This window comes from Mus musculus, chromosome 10 (genome assembly GCF_000001635.26).
Source record: "Mus musculus strain C57BL/6J chromosome 10, GRCm38.p6 C57BL/6J".
NCBI classification, from domain to species: Eukaryota; Metazoa; Chordata; class Mammalia; order Rodentia; family Muridae; genus Mus; species Mus musculus.
The window spans coordinates 61,806,075-61,833,389 of NC_000076.6; the positions used below are offsets into that span (position 1 = coordinate 61,806,075).

Here is a 27,315-nt window from a genome sequence, read left to right on the forward strand (position 1 = left end):
TTTGTGAGCAGTTAATTTTACAGCAGGCTGTGCCTTGATCAGACTCTCGGATTTCTGGTCTTGTGTTTGGAGTGTGCTGGTTTCCCCGTGCTTCGGGATGTGGTCTTTTGGCTTGAGGCTTGCTTGTGTTTGGGGATGCAGCAAATGCAGGCTTTTGACAGATGACATTGAGAGGCATGCTAAGATTCTATTTGGAAGATTAGATCTTTCAGCCTGGTTTATAACCATAGCCTCTCAGCTTCCCTGATTACAAAGTAACCGTAAAATCCTCCCAAGTGCATCAGAGTCCCCGAGTGACATCCCAAGGAGTGGAGGATCTGACTTCAGGTTTATTGCTACTCACCTTCCATCTCTCTGCCAAATAGTGTCATTGACCACAACAGGGTGTTCCACATTGACAATACAATGTTATCTGTCTTTAATTTGACATATGTGTATATCACATACACACACACACACACACACACACACACACACACACCTTTTAGAATGCTTGCTAATTTTGTTAGAGGCTGGTTGTCAGCAAATATCACAAAGTGATTTTGACAAGAACAGCCAGCCCTGATGTCATCAAAGGAACTAAGGTCGTGTATTGAATCCCAAAAGTACGAATGTTGTTCCTTAGGAATACATGATTTGTGAATGGCATATTTTCATTCAAAGTATGTGTTTACATAGGCTACAATAGTGGATGAAAATTTTTTTAAAAGTTCCCAACACACACAAAATGGTCATCTTTATTTGATGCCCTTCCTGTCTCTTCACAAAATAAAATCTAATGGTTAATACTGGTTTTCAGCTTGGCAGAAATTTAGATTTGACCAGGAAATCTCTTTTAGGGAGATTTTATTTATTTTTTTTATTTTATTTTTTTTAGGGAGATTTTAGATTTGCATTAAATGGGGTGGGAAGACCTGTCTAAATGTGGGCAGCATCATTCTATATGTAGGGGTTCCAGGCCGAATAGAAACAAGAAAGGAAACATGGCACCGCTTAGCTTGCATCCCTCTCAGCTTCCTGACCGAAGCTGCAAGGTGACCCACAAGCCATCTCACTCTCCTAAACCCTGCCATTGACAATGAAGCCCTGTGGTGAGGTCTGGACATTTGAGGTCTGTGTTTAACTGCAGTTTACAGTTGATTATCTTTTTTGACTTTTTTTTTTAAATCCACTCCCTTTGTGTTTACCAATGTGTTTGCCAAATCTGGTCATCTTTGTTTGGATCCAAAATTAGGTAACTAGTAACAAACAGGAGCTTTGGATGTTGGAGCGGTTATTTTAAAAGCACGGCTCCTGGGCTGCAGAGCTGCCTTGGGGCTTGAGTGTGCTTGCTATGTTTGCAGAGGTCGCTGCTTGGGATGCCAGCACCTACCCTGTGGCTTACAACCATCCTTGACTCCACTTCCAGGGGAACTGATGACCTCTTCTGACCCCTGCAGGCACCATGCAGGAACATGGTACACACACACACACACATGCACGCACGCAAGCAAGTAAAAACACTTATACAATAAAATAAATTTCTTTTAAAAAATGTGACCCCATTGTCTTCTGGCTTGTACTATTTAAATCAATAAGTCCGTTGTAAAACTAGGTTCATGCCCATGATCCCAAACCTCAAGAGGTGGGGACCGGAGAATCAGAATCTAGGTCACCACTGGGATGACCAGCCAGGGATCCAGATCTGTGCCCTGGTCAGCCATTATCAGAGCAGCACCCTCCTGCAGCAGATGGGAACAAATACAGAGGCCCACAGCCAGACAGTGCAGAGAGTGAGAGACCTTGGAACACTCAGCTTTAAAAGGGGTCTCTCCATCAAAGCCCTCCCCTCAGGGCTCAGGGGGCTCTACAGAGGAGTTGAAAGAGAGTATAAGAGCCAGAGGGGATGGAAGACACCAAGGAATCCAAGGCCTTCTACACACAACATATGAACTCACAGAGACCGAGGCAGCAGGCACAAGACCTGCAACAGTCTGTACGGGAGAAGTGGGCACGCCCCCTCCCAATCGCTAACCTAGAAGCTGTCTCCAATTGATTGCAGCTTGCAAGTGACAAGTTCCTTTTCTTCAAAGGAGACTCACTTGGGGGAGCAAGTGACTCTTTCAGACAGGCCCCATGCCCAGGTTCCTGTTAAGTCAGAGTGTTTCCCCTCCCTGAGCTTACAGGTCCTTTGCGTGTATAATATGGCTTCAGGTTTACGGTTTTTATGGGACTTCTGTGTGTGAGCTTAAAGTGTGTGTCTTTGCATCTATATTTGTTTCTTATGTTTTTTGTTTGGCTTTTTTGTCTTGCTTGGTTGTTTTAGCATACTCCAATTTGTTTCTTTGTCGATTTATCTTATTACTCTCCCTTAGATGGCTGTTTGTTTTCTAACCAGACAGAAAGGGTATGGATCTGAATGGGAGGGGAGGCTGGGAGGTGGGAGGAGGAGGAGGTGGGCAACCATAACCAGAATATATTTTATGGACCAAAAAAAAAAAAATGGAGCTGGAAAGATGGTTCAGCGGTTAAGAGCATTGACTGCTCTTCCAGAGGTCCTGAGTTCAATTCCCAGCAACCACATGGTGGCTCACAACCATCTATAATGGGATCTGATGCCCTCTTCTGGTGTGTCTGAAGAGAGTGACAGTGTACTTTCATACATAAAACAAATAAATAAATCTTTTTAAAAAATGAAAAAAATAATTTCAGTAAAATAAAAAAAATATAAGAGAGTCTAGGTTATCTGCGGCTACATAAATAAAGTTAGTTGTATTTTTGCCTTCTGAATACTTATGAAGCTTATTTTTATTATTGATTATAGGAAATTTAATTTTGGTTGTTCCTTATGGTTTGGGTTCATTAGACTTCCTGAATCCAGGATCTAATCATTTTGATTAGATATGGAAGAATTCTTTTCCTTCCTTCCTTCCTTCCTTCCTTCCTTCCTTCCTTCCTTCCTTCCTTCCTTCCTTCCTTCCTCCCATCTGTTGTGGATTGCTTTGGTGCTGTTTGTGGTTTGATGCTAATCCCATGGAATCAGCTGAGTACAGATCACATACTCAGGTGATTCCCTGTGAACCTGCTCCCCAAGTTAACAGAAAATACAGCCCAGAGCCTGTGATTGGGCAGCAGAGGGAAAGGCGTGGCTGGAAGTTTTAGAGAAGGAGAGAGAGGAAGGAAAGAAAACACGACACAGAGGAGAAGGAACATGGAGAGAGAAGAAGATGGAGGAAGAGGAGGTGGAAGATGGAGCAGCCCCACGTGGCCTGGAGGAGCAGCAAGAAGCAAGGGATCTCATAGCTGGTCAGTAGAGCAGTGTATGTGTTAAATCTGCCCAATCCAGGCGTGCAGCTTATAAACATATTAACTGAGCGGCGTGTTCTTTGCACGGGCATATTGGGGCTGGAGATTTACTGATATAGATCTTGCTGGTATAAATGTAAGTCTCTAGTGTTTTCCTTTCATGGGGATAGAGGGGGCTGAGTGAGACTGGAGTGGTTGTTGGCGTTCTGTAGACCAGCCATGAGAACCAGGGCCAGGTGTCTTCTTGGAGCTAGCTGTGGGGGATGGGCAAGACTGCTGCTGATGGCACCTAGCTGGAACGAGCATGGGATTTATTTTAAATTACACGCTACACTGTCCTTCCTTCTTTCTATCCTTCCATCCTTCCTCTTTTCCTTCCTTCCTTCCTTCCTTCCTTCCTTCCTTCCTTCCATCTATCCATCCTTTCTTCCTTCGTTTTATCTTCCCTCCCTCCCTCCCTTCTCCCCTTCCCTCCCTTCTCCCCTTCCCTCCCTTCTCCCCTTCCCTCCCTCCCCCTCCTCCCTCCCTCCCTCCCTCCCTCCCTCCCTCCCTCCCTTCCTCCCTTCCTCCCTTCCTCCCTTCCTCCCTCCCTTCCTTCCTTCCTTCCTTCCTTTCTTCCTTCTCTCCTTCCTTTCTTCCTTCTCTCTTTCCTTCCATTGATCTTTTCCTTCTATTTTTTTGGTTGTTTTGTTTTGAGACAGAGTCTTGCCCTGTAGCCCAGGCTGACTTCAAACTCAAGATTCTCCTACATCAGTTTCACAGATGCTGGGATTATTGGCATATGCCACAAAACGTCTGGCTTTAGCCACTATTTCTATAAACGCTACCAACTCAATTCTTCATAGAGTTAGAAAGAGCAATTCTCAAGTTCATTTAGAATAACAAAAAACCCAAGATACCACAAACTATTCTCAACAATAAATGAACTTCTGGGGGAATCACCATCCCTGACCTCAAGCTGTATTATAGAGCAATAGTGATTAAAAACTGTGTGGTACTGATGCAGTGGCAGGCAGGTAGATCAATGGAATAGAATTGAAAAACCAGAAATGAACCCACACACCAATGGTCACTTGATCTTTGACAAAAGGAGCTAAAACTATCCAGTGGAAAAAAAGACAGCATTTTCAACAAACAGTGCTCATTCAACTGGGGGTCAGCTTGGGGAAGGGGGAACCTTGGCTGAGGAATTGCCTCCATCAGATTGGCCTGTGGGCCCATCTTTGGGGCACTTTCTTATTGCTAATTGATGTAAGAAAGCTATCCACTATGGGTGGTGGCAAACCTAGGCAGGTAGGCCTGGGCTCTGTAGGAAAGGTAGCTGAGTTAGCCAGAGAGAGAAAGCCCGGAAGTAGAGTCTCTCTCTCTCTCCTCTTCCTCCTCCTCCTCTTCTTTCTTTTTGCCTTTTTGTTTATTAGGTTTTTTTTTGAGACAGAGATTTTCTACGTAGCCCTGTCTGTGCTGGAACTCACTCACTGTGGCTGACCTCTAACTCATGGAGATCCTCCTGCCTCTACCTCCTGAGAGCTGCACCCCTCTGCTAATTCTTCAAGTTCCTATCTTGAGATCTTGCCTTGAGTCCCTCAGTGATGGGCTGTGACATGAAATCCATCCTTTCCTCTCCAGTTGTGTTTGATCCTGGTGTTTATCACAGCAACAGAGAAACAAACTAGGACCCTTTTCCTCCTTTGGGGCATTCAGGTACCTTTTCTGCACTTGATCTTAGCCAAAAGGCCTAGAAGCGATCAGGTACCTTTTCTGGAAGCCTGGAACTTTCTTCACCAATCACTGAGACTGTTCTGTTTCTTGCCTCTGTGTTTCGTCTTGAGTAATTCCCAGTTCTCTATTTTCAAGTTGATGAACCTTTCCTTTTGCCATGAATAATACACTATCTGTCCTTATCTATGCGTGTGTATGTGTGTGTATATATATGTGTGAGAGAGTATGAGGGTATATGTGTATAAGAGTGTATGTGTGTGTGAGTGTGTATATGTGTATGTGTGTGAGAGAGTATAAGTGAGTGTATATGTGTGTGCATGAGTGTATGTGTGTGTGAGTATATGTGAGTGTGTATGTATGAGTGTATGTGTATATGTATGTGTATATGTGTGTGTATATGTTTATGTATGTGTGTATGTGTGTATGTGTGTGTGAGTATATGTGAGTGTGTATGTATGAGTGTATGTGTATATGTATGTGTATATATGTGTGTATATGTTTATGTATGTGTGTATGTGTGTGTGTGTCAGTGTATATGTGTGTATGTTTATGTGTATATGTGTGGTGTTAAATTTTCAATTGTCTTTAGTTTTAATTTCTCAAAATGCATTTGAGACTTTCTCACTAGTTTGGTCCTTCCTCTCAGTTGTGGGGACTACAGTTGTAGCCCTTATGTCACACCATTACACCATCGCCTGACAGTTCTACCTCCTGTGTTGTTTCTTTCCTCATTAGCTGTTATAGTTGCTGTTCACTTGCATACTGGGTCATGGTTGCTCCCCCCTCCCCCCCCACCCCCACCTCTCCCCTCCCGTGTGTGTGTGTGTGTGTGTGTGTGTCTGTGTGTGTGTCTGTGTGTATGTGGTGTGTGTGTGTCTGTGTGTATGTGGTGTGTATGTGTGTGTGTGTATGTGGTGTGTGTGTGTGTGTGTGTGTGTGAGCGTGTGTGTGATTTTTGACTTGCTCCTGGATGTTTCACATTTCTGCACCACATTCTTGAAGGTTTTTTCCTTCTTCTTTCAGGAATGCAAGTTGATTGGAAACTGCTGTGGCATCGAGGCCTGTGGTTTAAGCATTGCTGGGTAGGGGCTGAGCAGTTTTGGCTCTAGAGCCGATTTGGCCTCATAACTTGAATCCCAGAATCCTCCTCCCCCTGGTAGCTCTCTTCCTGTGGCGCCTGAGGCCACAGGCTTTCCTGGTTCTGTGTGGGCTCTTGGAAATGTTCGCCTTGCCCCCTGGGGGTGGTTCATTCCCTGTTTTCTGGCAATTTCCATCCATACCTGCACTGATGAGTGAGTGTCTCAGAGGTGCCTTCTCTGTGCACCCGTCACGAACACAAGTTGCCTGATCCCGAGTTTGTCTCCTCAACTCGGGGAGACCGTCAGGGCCCCCCTTCTCTGACCAGCCTCTCAGTCTGGTTGGGAAATTCTCTACAGGTTAAGCTGGGTGCATTCCAGAGTCCACCTCCAGGATTACCTCTCTCAGTGGTCACTGCTCTTAGAAGCTGGATGTCCGGTGTCTAGGGACAAGTGTTCTCTGCCCCCTGCTTTATGTAATGGCCTAGTGTCTTACTGACTTCAGTCCTCATTACTCCATCTTCATTAGAACAGAATTCCTCACAAACTTAGTACTTCTCGTTCACTCTCTCGTGGAGTTGAACAATTTCATCACCTGAATGTCTATTCCCAGACACCAAGACTCGCTTCGTTGTCCCCATCACAGAGAATGAATGATACTTAGCCTTTTGACTCAGACCATGTCTGAAAACCACGACACACTGCCGACATCTCTTTTAATCTGCGGATCCCTTCATCCCTCTCTCCCCATTTTATCTAAAAAAAGACTCGACTTTCAGCGGTTGTTTCTGCGATTTGATGTCTACTGAAGAACCGGAACTCCCCCTCACCCCCGACTGGATTGTGCTGATGCTGATGTGTGCCTCACACACAGCCCCGGTTTTATTTCAGGTGCTGCTGAAAAGCCAGACTCAGGGATCTGTCTGATCAGCTGGGCTCCGTGCAGCCAGCAACACTGCAATGCTCTGCTCTTTCTTAGGATATCTGATTCTTTTTTTTTTTCCCCTTCCTGTGACACTGTCAGCCATTAGTGCTAAATGCTTAAATTTACTAATTCATTGGGGATGCAAAATGGTTATATTTTAATTCCTTAATTTCTTTTTCATTTATTAGACAGAGAACCTTTATAAAGAGACATGTGTGTGCATAACTATTTGATTACCATGACGGGGTTGATATGGGAAGGCAGAATAAACCGATTCATTTGAGATAATGAATTGGTTTGCTGTCACTCTGTCAAAAGTTACGGATTAATTTCGTTAAAATAAATTTTAATATAACAATGACCTCGTTGATTGATGGGTTTTAATAAATTGCAATGATTATGCCATCCCTGGCTGGTACGTGTGTATGTGTGTGTGTGTGTTACTCAGATTGACTCTGAGCCCTTTTCTCTCTTTCACTCTTTGCATTTTCTCTTTAGATTTATTTATTGTGCAGGGGAGGTTTGTGTGAACGTGTGTGCCACAGACCGGGTCTGAGGTCTGAGGGCAGCCTCTAGGGTCAGCTCTCTTCCTTTCTTCCTCTCTATAGGAACCAAGGATTGGACTCAGGTCATCAGACTTGGCAGCAAGCATCTTTTGTGGCCTCTGAACATTTCACCAACCCTCATCTCCCTCTTAGACTGACAGGGCATGCCAGGCCCAGCTTCTGCAATTTTACTGTCAAATTCCTCAAGGAGACTTCATTTTGTGTGGTGGTTTGAATAAGGATGGCTCCCATCTGTCTTAACTAGGGTTTCATTGCTGTGAAGAGTCACCATGACGAAGGCAACTCTTTTATTTATTTTTTTAAGATTTATTTTTTATTATATGTAAGTACACTGTAGCCGTCTTTAGATGCACCAGAAGAGGGCATCAGTTCTCATTACGGATGGTTGTGAGTCACCATGTGGTTGCTGGATTTGAACTCAGGACCTTCAGAAGAGCAGTCAGTGCTCTTACCCACTGAGCCATCTCACCAGCTCGACCAAGGCAACTCTTACAAAGGAAAGCATTTAATTGGGGCTGGCTTACAGTTTCAGAGGTTTAGTCCGCTTACAGTTTCAGAGGTTTAGTCCATTATCATCATGGTGGGAAGCATGGCTGCATGCAGGCAGACATGATGCTGGAGAAGGAGTCGAGAGTTCTACATCTTGATCCACAGGCAGCAGAAGGAGTCTGTGTTCCACACGGGGAGTAGCTTGAGCATTGAAGACCTCAAAGTCCACCCCCACTGTGATACACTTCCTACAACAAGGCCACACCTACTCCAACAAGGCTACACCTTCTAATAATGCTCCTCCCATGGGCCAAGAATTCAGACCCATGAGTCTATGGGGGCCACACCTATTCAAACCACCACAGGCTCATACATTTGAATTCTTAGTCATCAGAAAGTGGCACTACTTGAGAAGGATTAGGAGTGTGGCCTTATGGAGGAAGTGTGTTCCTAGGGGTGGGCTTTAAGGTTTCAGAAGCCCAAAGCAGGACCAGTCTCTCTCTTTGCTGCCTGTAGATCTGGATGTAAAACTCTCAGCTACTTCCACACCATGCATGCAGCCATGTTTTCTGCCATGCTGACAATGGACTAAACCTCTGAAAACTGTAAACAAGCCCCAATTAAATGCTTTTTTGAGGACAAGTAATAGTCATGTTGGGCGGTGGTGGCGCATGCCTTTCTTTAATCTCAGCACTTGGGAAGCAGAGGCAGGCAGGATCTCTGAGTTCAAGGCCAGCCTGGTCTACAGAGTGGGTACCTGCACAGCCAGGGCCCTGCTACTTCCCCTCTCCAAAAGTTACCATGGTCATGGTATCTCTCCACAGTGACAGAACAGAAACTAAGTCATTTTGATTAGAGGAAGGTTGTTACTTCTGCCATGTGTGTGCTGGGAACTGTCAGTGCAAGTGGGTGGCTGTTAGTCTCAGGTTCTGTTTGTGAATAGAACTAAGATGACGTGTTTCTGTATACACTTATTTATTTTTATTTTATGTATCTGGGTGTATTGTCTCTGCCTGTATGTCAGTTTACCACATGTGTGCCTGGTGCCCTAAGAGTCTAAAATGGGGCATTGTATCTCCCACAACTGGACTTAGGAACGGTTGTGAGCCACCATGTGAGTGTTGGGAATTGAGACCTGGTCCTCTGTAAGAGCAGCAGGCACTCCTAAGCCTGAGCCATTTCTGCAGCCCCACATTTTCTCTTGTAAGGACTTTCCCTGAGTTCATACTGATACATCTGATCACACAGCTATAAACTACACTCTTCCACACTGTACCTGGGTCTTTTCTCTACCCAAAATAGTGCGCTTCTCCAGGAAGCCAAACAGGGACTCTGGTTTCCTTACGCCCCTCACAGGTCAGTTCTATTTAAAAACTTCCCTCATTTTCTCGGAAGAATTATGCAGTGTGATGGCTCACTCTTGTGTTCCTTCTAATTCAGCGTTTATTCCCAAAATAGATTTCCCTTTCATTTTACCTTAAAAAGGAAACTCGTTGCTTTCTTCTCCTTCATGTGTATGTGTGTGCATGTGTGTGAGTCTATCTATGTGTATTATGTGTATGTGTGTGTAAGCGTATGTGTGTGTATGTATGAGTGTATGTGCATATGTGTGTATGAAAGCGAATGTATGTGTGAGTGTATTTGTGTATGAGTATATGTGTATGTGTTTGTGAGTGTATGTGTGAGTGTACATGTGTATGTGTATATGTGTATGTGTGTGTGTCTGTATTTGCATGTGAGTGTATGTGCATGTGGATGTGTGTGGGTGTATGTGTATATGTGTATAATGTGTGAGTGTATATGTGTGACTGTATGTGTGTATGTATGTATGTAAATGTATATGTGTTTATCTGTGTGAGTATATGTGTGTATTATCAGGTTTTACTGCTGTGAACAGACACCATGACCAAGACAAATCTTATAAAAAACAACATTTAATTGGGGCTGACTTAAAGGTTCAGAGGTTCAGTCCATTAACATCAAGGTAGGAGCATGGCAGCATCCAGGCAGGCATGGCACAGGCAGAGCTGAGAGTTCTGTGTCTTCATCCAAAGGCTGCTAGTAGAAAACTGACTTCCAGGCAACTGGGGTGAGAGTCTTAAGCCACAGTGACACACCTACTCCAACCAGGTCACACCTATTCCATCAAGGCCACACCTCCAAATGGTGCCACTCCCTGGTCCAAGAATATACAAACCATCACAATGTGTATGTGTGTGAGTATATGTGTATTTATATATATGTATGTGTATGAGTGTATATGTGTATGTACGTGTGTGTTTATGTGTATATGTGAATGTATGTGTGTATATGTATATGTATGTATGTATGTGTGTGTGTGAATGTATGTGCATAATGTGTGTATATGTGAACGTATTTGTTTATGTGAGTGTATATGTGTATGTATGTGTTTGTATGTGTGTGTGTAGGTATAGGACAGAGGTTGATGTCAGGTGTTTTCCTCAATTATCTCTATTTTTTGAGACAGGGTCTCTCACTGAACCTGGATCTTGCCAATTCGATTAGATTGGCTGGCCAGTGAACCCCATGGATCCTCTGTCTCCATTCTGCCAGCCCTGGGGTCTCAGCACAGTGCCTGGCAGGTGCTTTATGAACTGAGCTATTTCTCCATCTCTTCCTGTTTCTCCTCTTCCTGGTCCCCCTGCCTCCTACTTCCCCTTCCCCCCCCTCCCCTTCTCCTCCTCCTTTTCTTTATTCTATGTCTCCTGTTTGTTTACAGTTCTTTTCTCAAAAAGAACATGGTGTGGTCCTGACAGCAGGTGCACTTGAAGGGCCAATCTTCAGGTTGTCTAGCACTGACCCTGCTCAGCGCCATTTCAAATGAAACACATGTGCGTGTGCATGCGTGTGTGTGTGTGCATGCGAGTGTGTTGTGTTTTAATGAATAATGTGCACTGGAGATAAGTGAATGGTTCTGGATTGCTTTCTAAAATGAACAAGCAGAGGTGAATGTCCCCAGCTCAGCAGACCCAGCCTGGCCCCGGACATGAGGGGACCGTGATGAGACGTGAGAGAGAGAAGAAAAGCAGGTGAGGCCTATAGGGCCAGAAAAGCTTGGGTGCTTCATCAATGAGATAGCCCTTGGGTAAGGATAAAGACTCAGGATAATAGGGTCTCCTAGCGAATGCTGGAACACTGACTGCTTGGGAGGCTGAAGCAGGAGGATTCAAGGCCAGCCTGAGCAACTTAGCAAGCCTCTGTTTCAAAATAAAGAGTGAAAATATAAAAGGTCTGATGATACAGCTGAGTGACAAAATCTGGCCGATGTGAAACTTTGGATCCAACCCCAGATATGAAAAGGGGAGGGGGGATGAGAGAGGGAGGGAGAGAGCGCACAAGCTCGTAAGTATTCAAACAAAACTGCAAACTGGTAAGAATCGAGGCCTGAGTGCAGAGAGAAGGAAGGGGAGACGCAGAAAGACATCTTCATGAAGTCGCTCCCTCCTGGGCGTTGCTGGGCACTGCAGGGCGCTCACGTGACTGGCGAGGGCGGCGGGGGTTGGGGTGGGGTGGGGTGGGGTGAGGTGGGGGTGTTACCAGGTAGAAGTCTCTGTCGCACTCCTAGTGCCTTAATGGATGTGCAGTTTAGAACCTAAAGCCCAGGTACCTGTCACGTGCAGTTGGTGATGCCTCTATATTTGTGGTCTTTCCACCGCTGCTCTCCCGCGAACACCTACTGTTTCTGAGGCCCTGGCTCCCCGCAGGCCTTTCCTAGGCTCCTGGCTTCTCCAGTTACTCTGTTATACACTCAGAGGTCCAGAGCCAGGATCTACAAATATGATAGAATATGTGGCATTTGCTTTTCTGGGCCTGGATCATCTCACTGTATAATATTTTCAGTTCCATCTACCATCTATTTCCTGGGACTCTGTATATCACATTTTCATTATCCATTCACACTTGATGGGCATCTAGGCTGCTTGTGTCATCTTTATTTTTTTCTTTCAAAATAATAGGGTCTTATTAGGCCTTGGGCTTTATTACTTACTAACTTTAAAATGAAACACTTTTTTGTGTATAAATATTTCCCTTGCATGCACTACAGGAATGTCTGGTGTCCTCAGAGGCCAGCAGAGAGCAATGGGTCCTTCGGGACTGGTTCACAGCTAGTTGTGAGCCACTGTATGGGTGCTGGGAATAGAACACAGGTCCTTCCCAATGGCAGTCAGTCATTTCTCAAGTCAGCAGGCTTGAACTTAAGATCTTCTGTCTCTTGGTCTCTGGAGTAACTGTGATGAAGCCAGCACTACCCGTTCGGCTGGAATGGCCATTTTCTGTTGGGCCTTGGAAGCCAGCAGGTCCTGGCCCTGCCCTCAGGGAAACACTTCTCTCGGCGTGGCTCCTGGCATCTACTCTGACTGTGGTAAGAAGACTGACTGTCTGTACTGGAACCCCTAGTTTTGACTCTGTGTGAATGACCCGTGCATGATGGTGGGTGGCTTTGGCATATTAAGAGGACCATCCTTACGTATCCTTAGGTTTACCGTCCATGTGTCTGCACGGCTTTGGCATCTTCTTGCTGCACTGTTTTCCCAGGGACCAAAAATAACGTGCTTCTGTTACTCAGAGTCCTGTGTGCTCTGTGAACTCCACCAAGGAGGGGAAAGAGTCTTTGAAACTTCTGCTGGGAACTCAGTTGTCATGAGTTTGCAATGCCCTTTTAGATTGCAGGTCTCCAGATCTGATTCTAAGACAATACTTCCTGATTCTACATTCCTAATAGAAAAGAGATGCTGTCCTGAGAACATGAAAGTGAGCTTGCACCCTCTTCCCCTCCATCTCTTCCTGCCCCCACCACACACAGAGTATGGATACCATACCATACCCTTCATCCCCTAATCCCTTAGGCCCCCACCCCACATTCCTCTACCCCAGTGGTTCTTAACCTGTGGGTAGCAATTGGTGTGTGTGTGTCTCTTTCAAAGGCATGGCATACAGATATCCTGCATATTATGAAGTAGCAACAAAGTAATTTCATGGTTGGGGGTCACCACAACACGAGGAACTGTATTAAAGTGTCACAGCATTAGGGAGGTTGAGAACCACTGTTTTAACCCCTCAATCTCCTACATACCATGCCTCTTCCTGTACACCCCCCATTTTTCCTCCCCACACCTCCCACCCTACACACAGATACAGTAGACAAAACTATTTCAAAGAAATTAATTTCTTCAACTATTGATCAGAATTTATTTTGGTGTTTAGAGAATTTATGTACTTGGAGGTTGCATGCATGCATGCAATGGCTCTTGACCACACTCCCCCACTCTCCTTTACACACACACACACACACACACACACAATTTCTCACTTCCAACTTCAACTTCATGTCCTTTTAAAATTGAGTTCTCCATTGAGTTCTGTCTCTGCTGCTGCCCATATGTGCATTGATGTAGGGCATCCACTGGAGTTTGGGAAAGCTGCCAGTGGCCACCCCCCACTGCCTCACTCCCCTCATTTCTCCCCCAGCCAAAAAAAAAAGTGACTCTTCTACTGCCACTCAACTGCCAATAACGGCTTCAATAATGCTTCATGCTGGAACTTTTAAAAAAGAGGTTTGTTTGTTTGTATGAGTACGCTGTCGTTGTTATAGGACACACCAGAAGAGGGTGTCAGATCTCATTATGGATGGTTGTAAGCTACCATGTGGTTGCTGGCAATTGAACTCAGGACCTTTGGAAGAGCAGTCAGTGCTATTAACTGTTGAGCCATCTCTCCAGCCCCAATTGCTGGACCTTTTGACTGGCTTGATTTGTACAGATCACACAACACTTTCGGTTTGCTCACATAATCAGCAACTGCATTGTGTCCGCACTTCACAGCACCCTCCCCTGTCCCTGGCTCTCACAGTCTTTTGCTTCCTCCTTAGGCAACACCTATGCTTTTCAGGGCAGTTGCTTCCTGTTTGCTTTCTTTCCCCCATCCCGGTGTTTAAAAATAAAAACCTATTCTTATTTTAAAATTTTATTTATTTTTAGGTTAGGTATATGGCGGTTTTTGCTGTACGTGTGGCCTGTGCCACCACGTGCTTGCCGGGAAGTGGGTGTTGGATCCTCTGGGACTGGTTAGGAGTGTGCTGTGTACCTGCAGTGCCCGTGGCGGCCAGAAGAGGGCGTCAAATCCTCTAGAATCGGAGTTACAGACAGAGGTGCCCAGGGTGTGCTGGGAAGTCAACCTTGGGTCCTCTGCAGTTTACAGATATGCTTTACAGCTACTGTCATATTAGTGCAAAATCACTCCCCCCCCAATAAAATCTATGTGTTTGTTTAGAGATGGCATCTCACTAAGTAGGCTGACCTCAAACTGAACATTCTGCCTCCATTACCTGCCTCCTGGGATTATAGGTATACACCAGGTGTACGCCACCTCCCCATCTCTTATGTTACCTTCTTTTTCCGTTATTTTAGTGCTCTGTAGGTGGGAGCATGTCAGAGTTTGAAGATGTTTCTGTAACTTAGAGACATAACATTTGTTATTCTCTCGCTTGCAGACAGCGCTGCCTAAATACTCTCTTGTTCATTCTCTTTTAGAACAAGTGAAAGAATTCCTCAGCGGAGAGCCTGTTTGATAGAATTTCAGGTTCACACAGCAGATATATAAAGTTTGACAGATGTCACGCTGTCTTGAATTCATACCTTTTCCAGACATGTGCAGGGTGCCTGTTTCCTTTGTTAATCAAACTTCATACTATATTAAACCTCACAGTTTTGACAATATGGCTGTCATAGTTAGGGTTTTACTGCTGTGTACAGACACCATGACCAAGACAACTCTTATAAGGACATTTAATTGGGGCTGGCTTACAACTTCAGAGGTTCAGTTCATTATCATTAAGGCAGGAGCATGGCAGTGTCCAGGCAGGCATGGTGCAGGAGGAGCTGAGAGTTCTACATCGTCATCTGAAGGCTGCTAGCAGAATACTGGCTTTCAGGCAGCTAGGATGAGGGTCTTAAAGCCCACGCCCACAATGACACACCTACTCCAACAAGGCCACACCTCCTAATAGTGCCACTCCCTGGGCTGAGCATACACAAATCATCACAATCACTGTCATTGCTTTCTTATTATCTGGGGTGGGGTGGGGGTGGGGAATCCCAGGTTGGCCTTGAACTCAGGAACCCCTTTGGACCTCTGGAGTACTGGGATTACAGATGTGCACCACCACACCCACCCTGTGGGCTTCATTACAATGTAAAATCCCAGAAAAGTGTCTCTGACAATCCACAGCACAGATGATGCTCTGGCTGCCCTGGAACTCACTCTGTAGACCAGGTTGGCCTCGAATTCAGAGATCCACCCGCCTCTGCCTCCCCAGGGCTGGGATGAAAGGCATGTGCTACCATGTCTGGCTTGAGAAATTCAACCTCCAAAACCAGCTTCTACTTGGCATACTTGGTAGTTATGTTTTCTGTGCACTGTTTACTATATCCACAGTAGTTTTGGGTCAATGCTTACCTTTCCTGTGAGGTTGATTTTTGTTTGTTTGTTTGTTTGTTTTTTGTTTTTATTTGTTTTTTTTAAAGCTAACTTCAGTGAGAGTTTTATGGTTGAGGAAAATGCTCTGGGTTCTCGCATCTTGAACATATGGTTATTTTAATAACTGAAGAATTGTTTGGACATAGACTGGAAACTCAGATTTATTACATTTTCCCTTGTTTATTTGCGCATGTGTGGAGGTCGGAAGAAAACTTGTGGCAGTCAGCTCTCTCCCTCCACCACGCAGCTCTCAGGAGTCAAACTCAGGTCACCAAGCTTGGTGGCAGTCACCTGTACCAGATGAGCCACTTCAATGGCCCGAGATTACTCTAAAATTATGTTAAAATTGTCTTCTTTTAAACATACTTTTGACCTGGAAAAGCCACAATATAAGAGCTCGTCTATCCTGTCACGGAAACTTACACTCATTTTAGTGTTTCCCACATTTGTTTATGATTTTCTCTTCATCTCCTTCTATTTTTAATCATCTAAGAACAAGTTATAGCCATCATCTTTTTTTCTTCTAAATATGCACTTTATTTGTAAACAATGCTTTCCTTAATATATTTTTATGTATTTCAATTGTTTGTTTGTGGGCATGGGTGGAAGGTGTGGAGGGAGGTCAGAAGACAGCCTGCTGGAGTTGGTTTTCTTTTTCCACCAAGTGGGTACTAGGGATTGAACCTAGCCTAGGTCCCTAGGCTTGTAGGCAGGCACCTTTACCTCAGAGCCATCTCTGTGTTCTCTCTCTTCCTCCCCCCACCTTTTTTTTTGACACAGGCTTTCTCTATGAAGCCCTGGTTCTCCCAGAATTCTCTCTGTAAACCAGCCTAGCCTTAAACGCTGCCTCTTGACCACTGGGATTAGGGCATGGGTCGCCATACCAGGCTGTCTATGGTTTCTTTTCTTTTTTCTTTTTCTCTTCTCTTCTCTTCTCTTCTCTTCTCTTCTCTTCTCTTCTCTTCTCTTCTCTTCTCTTCTCTTCTCTTCTCTTCTCTTCTCTTCTCTTCTCTCTCTCTCTCTCTCTCTCTCTTTCAAGACAGGGTTTCTCTGTGTAGCCCTGGCAATCCTGGAACTCACTCTGTAGACCAGGCTGGCCTTGAACTCAGAAATCCGCCTGCTTGGGGCCTCCCATGTCCTGGGATTAAAGGCATGCACCACCACTGCCCAGCTCTGTCTGTGGATTCTAAGAGCAGCAACATTCATCTTGCTGACTCTGGGTGTGCTCAGAGGTTGCCAGCTGCTCTTGTTCTGGCTCAGGCCCCCTTCCGTTTTCATGCCTCTTTATTAGGTTTCATTGGTTTGGATCAGTTCTTCTTTCGTGGCATTAATTATTAGAAAGAGCAGGAGACCTTTGGACAGACTCCCCTCTGCCCCAGGACATGGTGGTCTTCAGACGTCTAATGTCATCAGCCTGGATTTGGAGGTGGCGGGGCTGGGAAATGAGTGGACTTTTACTTAGCCTCTTCCATCATGGCTGCCTCACAGCTTGAGCACTGAACAATCTGCTTTGGGAGTGTCTGATCTAACACTTGGTGGCCTGTCTGAGCTTGGAATCCCTGGAAATGCCATTCAGCACCTTGTGGGGGGGTGGTGCGGGGAGGGGTGTCTGGGAGGGGGGATCTGCATGTCTTCCAGTGATGCATGAGCTGGGGAAACAATCTCAACCCAGCCTGAGGTATCTGGGTCTGTTCCCCCGCAGCACAGACCAGATGTCTGAGAGACTCCGCACCCTGACAGTTGAAGCTGTCAGCAGCAGCTACAGTCACATTGTAGCTAAAAGGCCAATGGCCATACTGTGTGTTCAGCCATCACTGTAGATGCTGGAAGAGATTTAGAGTTCAGCCTTGGCTGGGGTGGGGGCTGGAGGGGGTGCTGGGGGAAGGTACATTGCTTGTTAGTTCCGTGGCCACATCTTGAATTAATACTCTGATTTATTATTTAAACTGCTGAGGAAACCACTGTTTATCTATGGCAGGAATACAATGGCCACATTAACAGATAGCTAGGGAAGGGGGTGGGGGTGGGGGAGGGAACCATGGCTCCTGTCTCCAGCAGTAAGATGCTGCCATTCCGGCAGACTAACTACAAACCCAGGAGAATGAGCTACAGAAGCAGCATCAGATGCAGCCAAAGGGGAGAGAGTGCAATCCATCATTCGCCGAGCATCCTAACTGTCAGCAAGTCGAATCAAGAGGTCAGAGGCAAAGAGGTTCTCTCCCAGTTAACAACTCCCCATGTGAAGGGTTAGTGGTGTTTAATTCAGAGGAACAACTCCAGTGGTGTAAACCCAGAGATGTACTGTTCAGCTAGAGATGGGCACAGTGCACTGTAGGGCCGATGTCCTTCACCACATCTGTTTTTGATCAGCCCTACAGATCTAGTTATTTATGTCAAGAGTTCCTTAGCCCCAAGCTCAGTGGGGGTGGGGTGGGGGTGGGGGGGAAAGGGGCTCAGAAGCAGTGAACAGAGAGCAGGTAAGGGCTCAGAGGTCAGAAGGTTAACATTCATATAGGGCTCCATCAATATCTGCCCAAGGATTTTTTTTCCTGATTGCTCATTTACCAGCAGAATGCAAGCATTGAAAATGATGTGTCTTAATGTCTATGAAACAGGCCTGGGCATTGTAGAAAGCAGAGAGGTTTCCAACAGTGGAAAAGCAGTTTGGGTGTCAGTGGGAAGCTATGCCTCACCTCAATGGCAGTCGCCTGGCTTACCAGCTTCTGGACCTGCTAGTGATTCCACAGCACTTTATAAAGTGCGGACAACTGGTAGACCTCTCCCTCCGGTCTTGGCTGACAGTGATAGTCAAATTTGTTTCCATTTGCAGCTCATCTCAATGTACCATGACTCCATATAAATTTGTGCTTTTTGATTGCTCCTCTGAGCACACTTTAAAACATATGTCTGCTTCTCTTGTCCTATAATCCAGATAAAATCTTGAACATGTGTTCACTTTTAAGTTTGTATGACTTTATTTCTTCCTGGACATTCTAGTTGAATCCTAAAGTTTTTCTGAGCCTGCTGACTCTCACGGAAGGCCTCAACAGCTCTTTCTTCTGGAGATACAAGTACTGAGTTCAATTTTCTGGAGATATTTTATTTTATTATTTTTGAGCCAAGGTCTCATGTAGCTCAGGCTGGTCTCAGATTGGCTATGTAGCTGAGCTCCTGATTTTCCTGCCTCTGTCTCATGAGTGTAAGGAGTCCTATGAATTGTCAGTTTTGGCTCTGAGAGAGGTGAGGGGTGCTGACAACTTGGAAAGCTTTATCCTTCGCTGAAGTGGCAGACATCCATGGTCAAGTTGATGTGGGAACTGCCTCGGCTTACTTTGGAATTGTATGGCTTTGGTCTGGACAGTCTTGGTTCCATTTGCCTGGGCTATTTTATGAGAATCCCACTCATGCTGGCTAGATTGTCAATCCCAAGCCATTTGGTCTTTGGATCATTTGGCTTTATTTCTGCTGTTTCAAACTGTTCTTCGAGGTACTGATAAGTTTTTGGTTAAACCAAGAACATATTCAAATCATTAAAACATATTTGTTGGGACTTCTGGATTGACAGCTCAGCAGTCAGGAGCCCTGGATGCTCTTCAGAGGACCTAGGTTCAGGCTCCATCTTTGATATGGTAGCTCACAGCCTGCTGTAATTCCAGTCTTAGGGGATCTGACTTCATGTGGTACACAACTTCATGTTGGCTAACAGGCAACACACAGACAAAATCACACACACACACACACACACACACACACACACACACACACACACACCGAGAAAGCCCTTATTTCTTCTCCAAGTGCTTTTAAAGCCTACAAAATAATTTTGACTGTTGACCACAGCTCTTTAAAAGTAGTAGCAGAAATCCACTGGTTTTGTTCCAAAAGTGAGTTCATGTGAAAAATAACAGGAGCTAGGTGGAGATTTCCCATCCCTGAAGTGTCTGCCTCCCAAGAAATAGAGATGATGACAGTTGAGACTTTGCAGTTTGGTGCTTTTGAATGTAACTTTTCCCTTCCGAAGTATTTTGCATCTGCCACTCGGTTGTTTTAAAAGCCAGCAGCTGTTTTCACTTTTAGATGAAGCCCCAAGAGGTTAAGAGGCTCGGTCAGGGTCCCACACCTGTTAATGAGAGACTCCAAGCTCCTCTGGGCTCCTACTGCCTAATCCCCTTCTCCTTGGCTGGCGCCATCTTCCTTCCATTAGTCAGGAATGAAGGCCCTCTTTAATCAGCCTTCGCCTCCTGAAAGATATTAAAGTATATGATTTCTAAGAAGAAGAAGGGGGGGTGGGGGAAGAAAAAGGAACAAGATGTAGAAGATTTGTGATTTATTATCCAGATCAACTTCCACTTTAGAAAAGACAGGAACAAAATATACAATCAGTATTTACATTTTTTTTTTACAATGGAAAATATTTACACCAGAGAGACTAGGAAATGGCAGCGTGAAACTCCAGGATGTCAGAGAAGCGCAGGAGTCCAGTTGCAGCGCAGAGCCTTGCCTTTACTGCCTCCTCTGGAGTCTAGTCTGATTCCGGGAGGCTCCCACTTGCCCCTGTTGCTGATTGAGGTGGTGATAACGTTTCCTCTTGGTATTTCTAGGCCTCTCCCAAACGCCTTTGGCTAGTATACTTAGTCCCTGATCTTCCCACATCTTTCTGGAGCAATGGTTCTCAACCTTCCTGAGGTTGTGACCCTTTATTAGAGTTCCTCATGTGGTAGTGACTCCTTCCACCCCCAACCGTAACATTATTTTGTTGCTACTTCGTAACTGCAGTTTTGCTACTGTTAGGAATCGTCTGTGTGGATATCAGATATGCGGATCTGACCTGCAACTCTCAGAATGGTTGAGACCCATAGGTTGAGAACCACTGCTCTGGAGGATTTCACCTTTGACATTTGGGACACTGATGACATCGGTGTGGTTGGAGTCACCCCCCCCTCCCCCACGACTTCACCTGCGGGGGCAGGGGGTTTCAGTGTTCTCTCTCTCTCTCTCTCTCTCTTGACAGTGTTGGGGGTTGAACCCAGGGACTTGGGTGGGCTAGGCAAGAGCTACTCAACCCAAATATGGTTAATTGTTTTTCTTCCTTCTTTTCTTTCAGAAGACCTCTCTAACTTAAAAGAGTGGTACACGTCTCTGGGCAGCATGCCAAGGTCATATTTCAAAGACCAAGTTAATTTTCATGGTGAGTTGGTTTTTTTTCTTTCCATTTGGAACATTCCAGTCGCACTGAACTTTGATTCCTGTACTTTGTAAAACTGAGGGTTGGAACAGGGTCGGGGTCGAAGACACAAGCCTCTGTTCTCTGGGAAGGCCTTAGACTCCTGCGGCACTTCTACGGCTGGGGGCTGGGGAGAGACCACCCAGCAGGCTCTGCTGTGTGGCAGGCCATAGGGTTTTAATCCGTGAAGAAGAGAAGGAGCGGGGGTATTTTAAACAGGCAAGGATTTGTATTAGCTGGGGACACAGTGTCCCCTGCACTTGTGGAGTGCTGACCCTGGCCACCTGGGGGTGTTTTCCCTCTCTGGCCATTTAACCTGAAACTTACTGAACAGAAGAAAGGGAAATGCCTGTCTCTGACCCAGAACATTCAGTTCTGGCCAACTGAACCACTGATAACCGGAAATCAAGTCAGAAACGGAAAGGGAAAACCCAGCAGAGAGCCCAGGTTTTTGAAACAGCGCCTGGTAGCGGGGAGGAGCGTCTGAAGCCTTGAAAAGGGCCAGGCCCAGAAGTCCGCATCTATTAGCAAAGCGCTTTCCCCGTGTCAGCACAAAAATGAACAGACTTTCTGTGTATCCCAGGGGATTACAAGAAAAGTGAAAAGAGTGCACAGGCGGGGGCAGAGAAATCAAAATGAAGAATATAATAAAACCACACCGAAGAGGATCAGAATAAAACAAAATAAAGGAAAGAAACAGAACTGAAGACATCAGGACAGGAGGAAAGGTGCTGGCAGGTGGGAAGCTGGCAGTAAGCAGAGCGACAGACGTACACTGGGTACGGGCAGTCAAAATCCCAGCTCACCAAGTCCTGGAGAAACAACAGAAAGTCAATTCATAGTTAGGTACACCAACGAAGCCGGTTTAAATACTGTACCAAATGCACCAAATAGGGAAACAAACGTTTCAACGGGAAGGTCCAGAGAGAAGCTGCGGAGTGACCGGATGCTTCAATAGCAGCTGGAAGGACGCGCCCATGGCGCTGGGTGGTGGGTGCGCAGTTTACAGGGGGGTTATTGGAAACCATCAGTTTTCTCTAGAAGCTGTTTGCCTGGTGGGATGGCATTTCCGCTATCTCCCTGAATTAGGCGGTGGGGCACCTCGTCTTTCTTAGAACTCAAGCTCTTAGACACATGGAATTACGAAATGTCTTTTTCCAGTGGTAGCTAGAGGCGACTTTGTGCCTGGTGAGCTCTAGTCCAGTCACGCGGGCTTGTAGACCCGAGTTGGTGGAGAAAAGCCACGGTGAGAGACACAGGACCTCAGCCTGGGAGGGCCCACAGTTTCAGTATCACAAGGGTGTGTTTGAGCCCGGGGCCATTGGATGCTAACAAAAGCCAGCGGGCTCTAAGTTACCAGCCAGCAGCTTTTGTAGTCAGTATTGCTCCTGGGCAAGGGCTCAGGTGACACCTGCTTCATAACCCGGTCTGAATCCAGCCATATTCCCAGAGATGTCACCCATGGATAGACCCACAGGGACCGATGCCAACACGTCTGCTTGGCCCAGAAAGCACAAATGAGTATGTCAACAACTTCATCAAATCGCTGATAGACCATTTTCACTGTAGAGCGCATGCGTTGACGTTGAGCACTAACCGCGGTGAAGCCAGGGACTGCAGAATCCCAGTAGTTCATGAGAAACACCGGGAACGTAGGGGGACTCGACGGCCAAAGGGCTTGCTTGCTTGTTTTTGGCCAAGTCGTAAACCAAAGAGCTGGTTTTAAAGTAAAAGAATCATTATTCCTTTGGTCTTCTCTATTAGAGATGCAGTCCCAGATCCCAGCAGCCCATACACCGGAGGGAAACTAGGTGCATTCCCAAAGAAAAACAAAGACACATCTGGAAGCATTCTGTGAGGCTTTTCCAGCATGGGGGATACTCAATCGGCCTTTGTTCACAGTCCTCCATCATGCTTTGGTGGGCAAGCGGGTGACCATCAGCGCTGGCCTGAGCGGAGTTAGGCTTTAAATCTGAAGGCCCGCGTGATTGCGAGGTTATGAAGAGCAAAACTTGCAGATACAAGGACAAATATGAAGGAAATCAAAGAAAAGTTCCTGAATCTTACATCCGGTGCTCCTTTTTCATTTAAGCTCTGAAGTTGGCCACTCTTCTTTATGGAGATAGTGTCACAGACCTGGAGTCTGTTTCGGGGACAACTAAATTAAAAACCAACAGGAAGATTCCTGGCTCTGCTTTTAATCACGAGGCCAAAACAATGACAAGGTGGAGCGCCTCTTCCCTAATCACAATAGATCAGACTTAGAATGGAGACCCAAGGGAAAGCAAACACAAGTATTAGGTTTCTCTCTGGTGGGAACAGAGAACAATAGAGCTGGGGGGGGGGGGTCAAGGTCAAGACAACTTTCAGTGTATCTTCTTCCTCTGAAGTGGAACCTTGCAGAGCTGCGGGGGTGGGTGGGTGGTTGGGGAGGAGAATGGGGGTAGAGGCCCAAAGTGATGGGGATGGAGGCAGGAGATAGGGCCAAGTGATCTGGGAGGGGTGGGGGTGGAGGGTGGGGGAGAGAATTGGAAAATGAAAAGGCGGTGGGGGGATGGTGGTGGAGAGTGCTAGGATGAGACAAGAAACCACCAGGGGCTGATGGGAGCAGGGGCAGAGGTAGAGAGAGCAAGGGTGAAGGGACCATCTGAACTGCGGGCCTGGGGGGCCATTTTCTTTGGAGAGTGTCATATCCGGGACAGGACTGCTGAGGGTTTTTGAAACCAGTTGGTGAAGACCCAGAACAGCACAGGAAGGTACAAACCCTCCCAGCTCTCTGACTATCCATTTCCTCCAAACAAGAAGCAAGCCACAGAGCTCTCTGCATGGATGTCAAAGCCAACTGTGGTGTCCAGGTACCTGTCAGCCAGGAGGGGTTCTGGGTGTTGGCAAGTGAACTCTTTTTGTGGTAAAGCACTTTGGGGTGGGGTGGGGTTTCCACACAGTTCTGCAGGCACCAGCTGTGCAGGCTCTGGGATGCCATCGATGAAGAGGTGCAAGTGGCCTCCAAGGTAAGGTTTAGCGGATGAAAACGGAAGATCAGAGGAGAAACCATTCAAAGCACAAATGAAAAGATTATTTTGCTTGAGTGTCCACACAGACATCACAGACAGACACACAGAAGGTGCCAGGAAACTGGATTCAAGCAAATGGCCTTTTCATTGACACAAGAGACCTGCAGCGTGGGCGGGTCCACAAGAAAAACAAAAATCACAAATAACTTCATCAGGGTCCAACCTACAGCGTCTTGGACAGCTTGGCACCATTCTGAAAATTAATTTCTGGTGTTTAGAAAATATAACCAACCCTTATTCATCGAAATGCAGTGCAAGACATGGGGGGTGGAACCTGACCTACAGACACTCTGGGATGGTTTTTTTTCAGGCTTAAGACATGAGGGTGCCCATACGGAGAATGTCCCCAGATGTATAAGGAGGACACAGATGGGCAGCTGAAAGGAGGAAGGATGCTGGGGCGCAGGAACCAGCATTCCCGTTCTCACCACGAAACAGCCTGGGGGTGGGGGTGGGTGAGGGTGGCTTTGGGGTAGCCAGGGAAAGAGAAAAACCTTATTTAACTGGGTAACTAGAATTTTAAAGCAAGAGGTATTATTTTTGTAAGTTGTTTGCTTTTCTCTTTCAAGAAAAGGAACCCTATGGACGTTTTTGGAATTTGATTTTAGAAAGCAACTTCCCGGGCTGGGGAGCGGGTTACTTAGCATCCAAGTGACTCCTCCCTCGTGCTTCTTTGCACGCGTGAGGAAAACCCCTTTTGAGTCCAGTTTCACCAGGAAATTTAATGACCCTTCCTTGAAGATTAACCAACACCCCCCCCTGTTTTTTTTTTTCTTCTTCTTCTTTTAAACACGAATATCTACTGCCCATCCCTGTCCCTACCCCCCTGTACGGCTCTTTCCATCTTCCAAATTTTTTTCCAGAGCTAGTCGTTTGTCACTTGAAGACAGGTAGCAAGTGAGATGTTGAAGTTGGTACTCAGACTCTAAGGCTCTTGGCCAGTGTCCCCTAGATAGCAAGCTGTGGCCAGGGCAAATACAGAGACATCAGGAGTGTGTGTGTGTGTGTGTGGGGGGGGTGTTTGGGAAACACATTTTCATTGGCTGTATCTTACGAGGCGCAATTCTCATTGGCTACACCTTAGGGCGGGGGCACATTCTCATTGGCTGGAGGAGTTTCGGGACGCTTACTTTGGCAAACGCAAACTGTTTTGCCTCCGCAAAAACAGTCTTTGGAATGAATGGAATGCAAGTAAAATGTCTCCTTTAAAATGGTTTCACAGTCTTTTTCACAGGGAGCCGTGGGACCCAGCAGAAAAGGTGATCAAGACGATGTTTATCTTCTTCCACTGGTGCTGATGCTGAGCCAGGTCTGATGGCAGGTGGTGGAGACTATCCAACTATGTACAAATGTCTAGGATCCCGCAAGCCATCCATAACCCTCAAGCCCATTTGCAAATGATATTGGAGGCATTCACTTCTCACATGCCCTGGGAATGGCGGGAGGGCTGGATAGCCGGTATTCTGGCCTTGGCAATCCTAGCATACCCACTAAGCCCCATGTCATGTCTAGATCCACTACGTGGAACCTTTGCCACGCCCAGTTGCACGCATGTGCCCTTGACCCCCAAAAGGAATCTAAGTCGGATCCATGCGGTTTCAGTAGCCCTAGTCGTGGAAAAAGGGCCACTGTTCCTTACTGGGCAAATGGATCCCCCGAAAAAGGGGGAAGAAGGAAGCTGCCACATGAAGATCGGAGCGGCACACCCCTCAAGTTCAGACATTATGAGTATGGGGGGGAACCCCCTACATGTGTTCAAAAGCATCAAAGAAAGATGCTGTTTCAGGTTCGAAGTTAAAACTCCCCTCTGTCTCAGAGGCTCCATCATGGTTTTCTTGGGGCAAGCTTTGAGATGGTAATTTATTCCAGATGGGATCTTTTCCATTTGAGTGCTGTTGCCCCTGAATGGCCTTCCAGTAATCTTTACTCCATGCCTAGGGAGCAGATTCTAGCTTGACCTCCCTGTCAGAGGTGAGGGAACCTCTGTCCCCTATTCAATGTCCCACCTGCTGCCTTGACACCTGGGGCCCGGCACTTTTGATAGCAGCTGTGAGTAAGAGATGTGCCCAGAACTGGAGGCTGAGTTTAGTGTTTGGGTTATTGTCAGTGTGACTCCCACATCTGTTGTCATAGCATAGGTAGCATGGCTGCCCTCCTTCACTGGAAAGCATCGCGGATTGGACAGTGCTCATCGGTGAAACGGGGAAACGATTGTCCAATGGAGGTGGTCCGTTGCTTCTAACAATTTTGCCAAAGGAATGGAGTTTATTCCAGACCGTCTTGAAACACTATCAATAGTGTGGCCTTGCTCCTTTGGTGTTGGCTCAGTAGCAGCTCGGGCATTGCACCGTGCTCCACAGATGTTCTGTGTGTGAGGTGACTGGCCTTGAGGGCCAGGCCAAGCACTGCTTCCCAGTGATTGCTCATGAGTGCAATGGCTTGCTGCTTCCTTCCTGAGGCCAATGCTTTCTCTTTGTTACTCTCATCTCTGGTAACTTTTGAGAGAAACCAGGAAGTAACAGGCTTAATGGCGGCAGCTCCAAAAGACATATAACGAGCTCCCGTAGAGTTGACAGAGCTGGGGAAGATGATAGGATTCAAGCCACAGCCCCCTAGGGACGGTTCCCAGGGTCAGGACGGGAAGCTGCCAACTGCCCCTCATGTAGGCATGTTGCTCAAGGCGCCAGAAGTTCTTACAGGAAAGGAGAATCTGGGTGCCCTTGAAATCAGAGCCACCCCAGCCCACCTGGCTGCAGGGAGCACCAGGAACCTCTGCAGGAAGTGGGGTCTGGAGGCCCGAGGTGGTCTAGCCGAGCTCCTGTGTGTGGAGGGGGTACTTGCTCTCCTGCGGTCACACCACACTCCGATCAGCTCCTCAAAGCCGGCCTTTAGGAAGGCCTCCACAGATAAACTCCGTGCAAGGACAGATCTTCCATCTTGGGCCTCCTCCAAGGCTTGGTGCTTTCCCCCATGGCTCGGGGCCGCCTTCACTTCTTGGCCACTAGCCAAGGACTCTGGCCCTTGAGAAGGCATAGAGAAGGGAATATTTGAGAAGGAGACTTGCTGATCATTGGTATTTTTTTTTTAATGGCCCAGAGATCTCCCCGGCCCAGCTCCCACGTAGCTCCTCACAGCCTGGAATGGGCCCTCTCTGCCTCTCTCTTCGACTGCAACCACATGTGCATTCTGTGACTTAGAACCAAGAGGCATTAAGCACATTTGAGGTTTCTGCTATAGAAATAAACCACAGTGGGGGTGGGGTGGGGGCGGAGTCTACCTTCAGGTAGCCACTAGCTCCTCCCTCTCTTTTTATAAATCCCTACTAAAAACCTCTTCTTCAGACCGTGCTGGCCCCTGGTGTCCTCTGTCCCCAGGACCCATGAGCCCTGGTTGGATGTGACTCTCACTGGGTACTTAGCACCTGTGTTCTTGCCTTGATGACTATCCTTAACACTTGGAG

General features: G+C 46.5%; 1 long non-coding RNA gene across 1 annotated transcript; it reads left to right on the top strand.

Annotated features, from left to right (window-relative positions):
• Nucleotides 1-3,076: 3,076 nt before the first annotated feature.
• Nucleotides 3,077-27,130, top strand: Gm51765. The gene is made up of 3 exons (XR_003948879.1): nucleotides 3,077-3,285; nucleotides 20,662-20,745; nucleotides 25,090-27,130. It is a non-coding gene; the product is annotated as a predicted gene, 51765 (long non-coding RNA).
• Nucleotides 27,131-27,315: the final 185 nt, after the last annotated feature.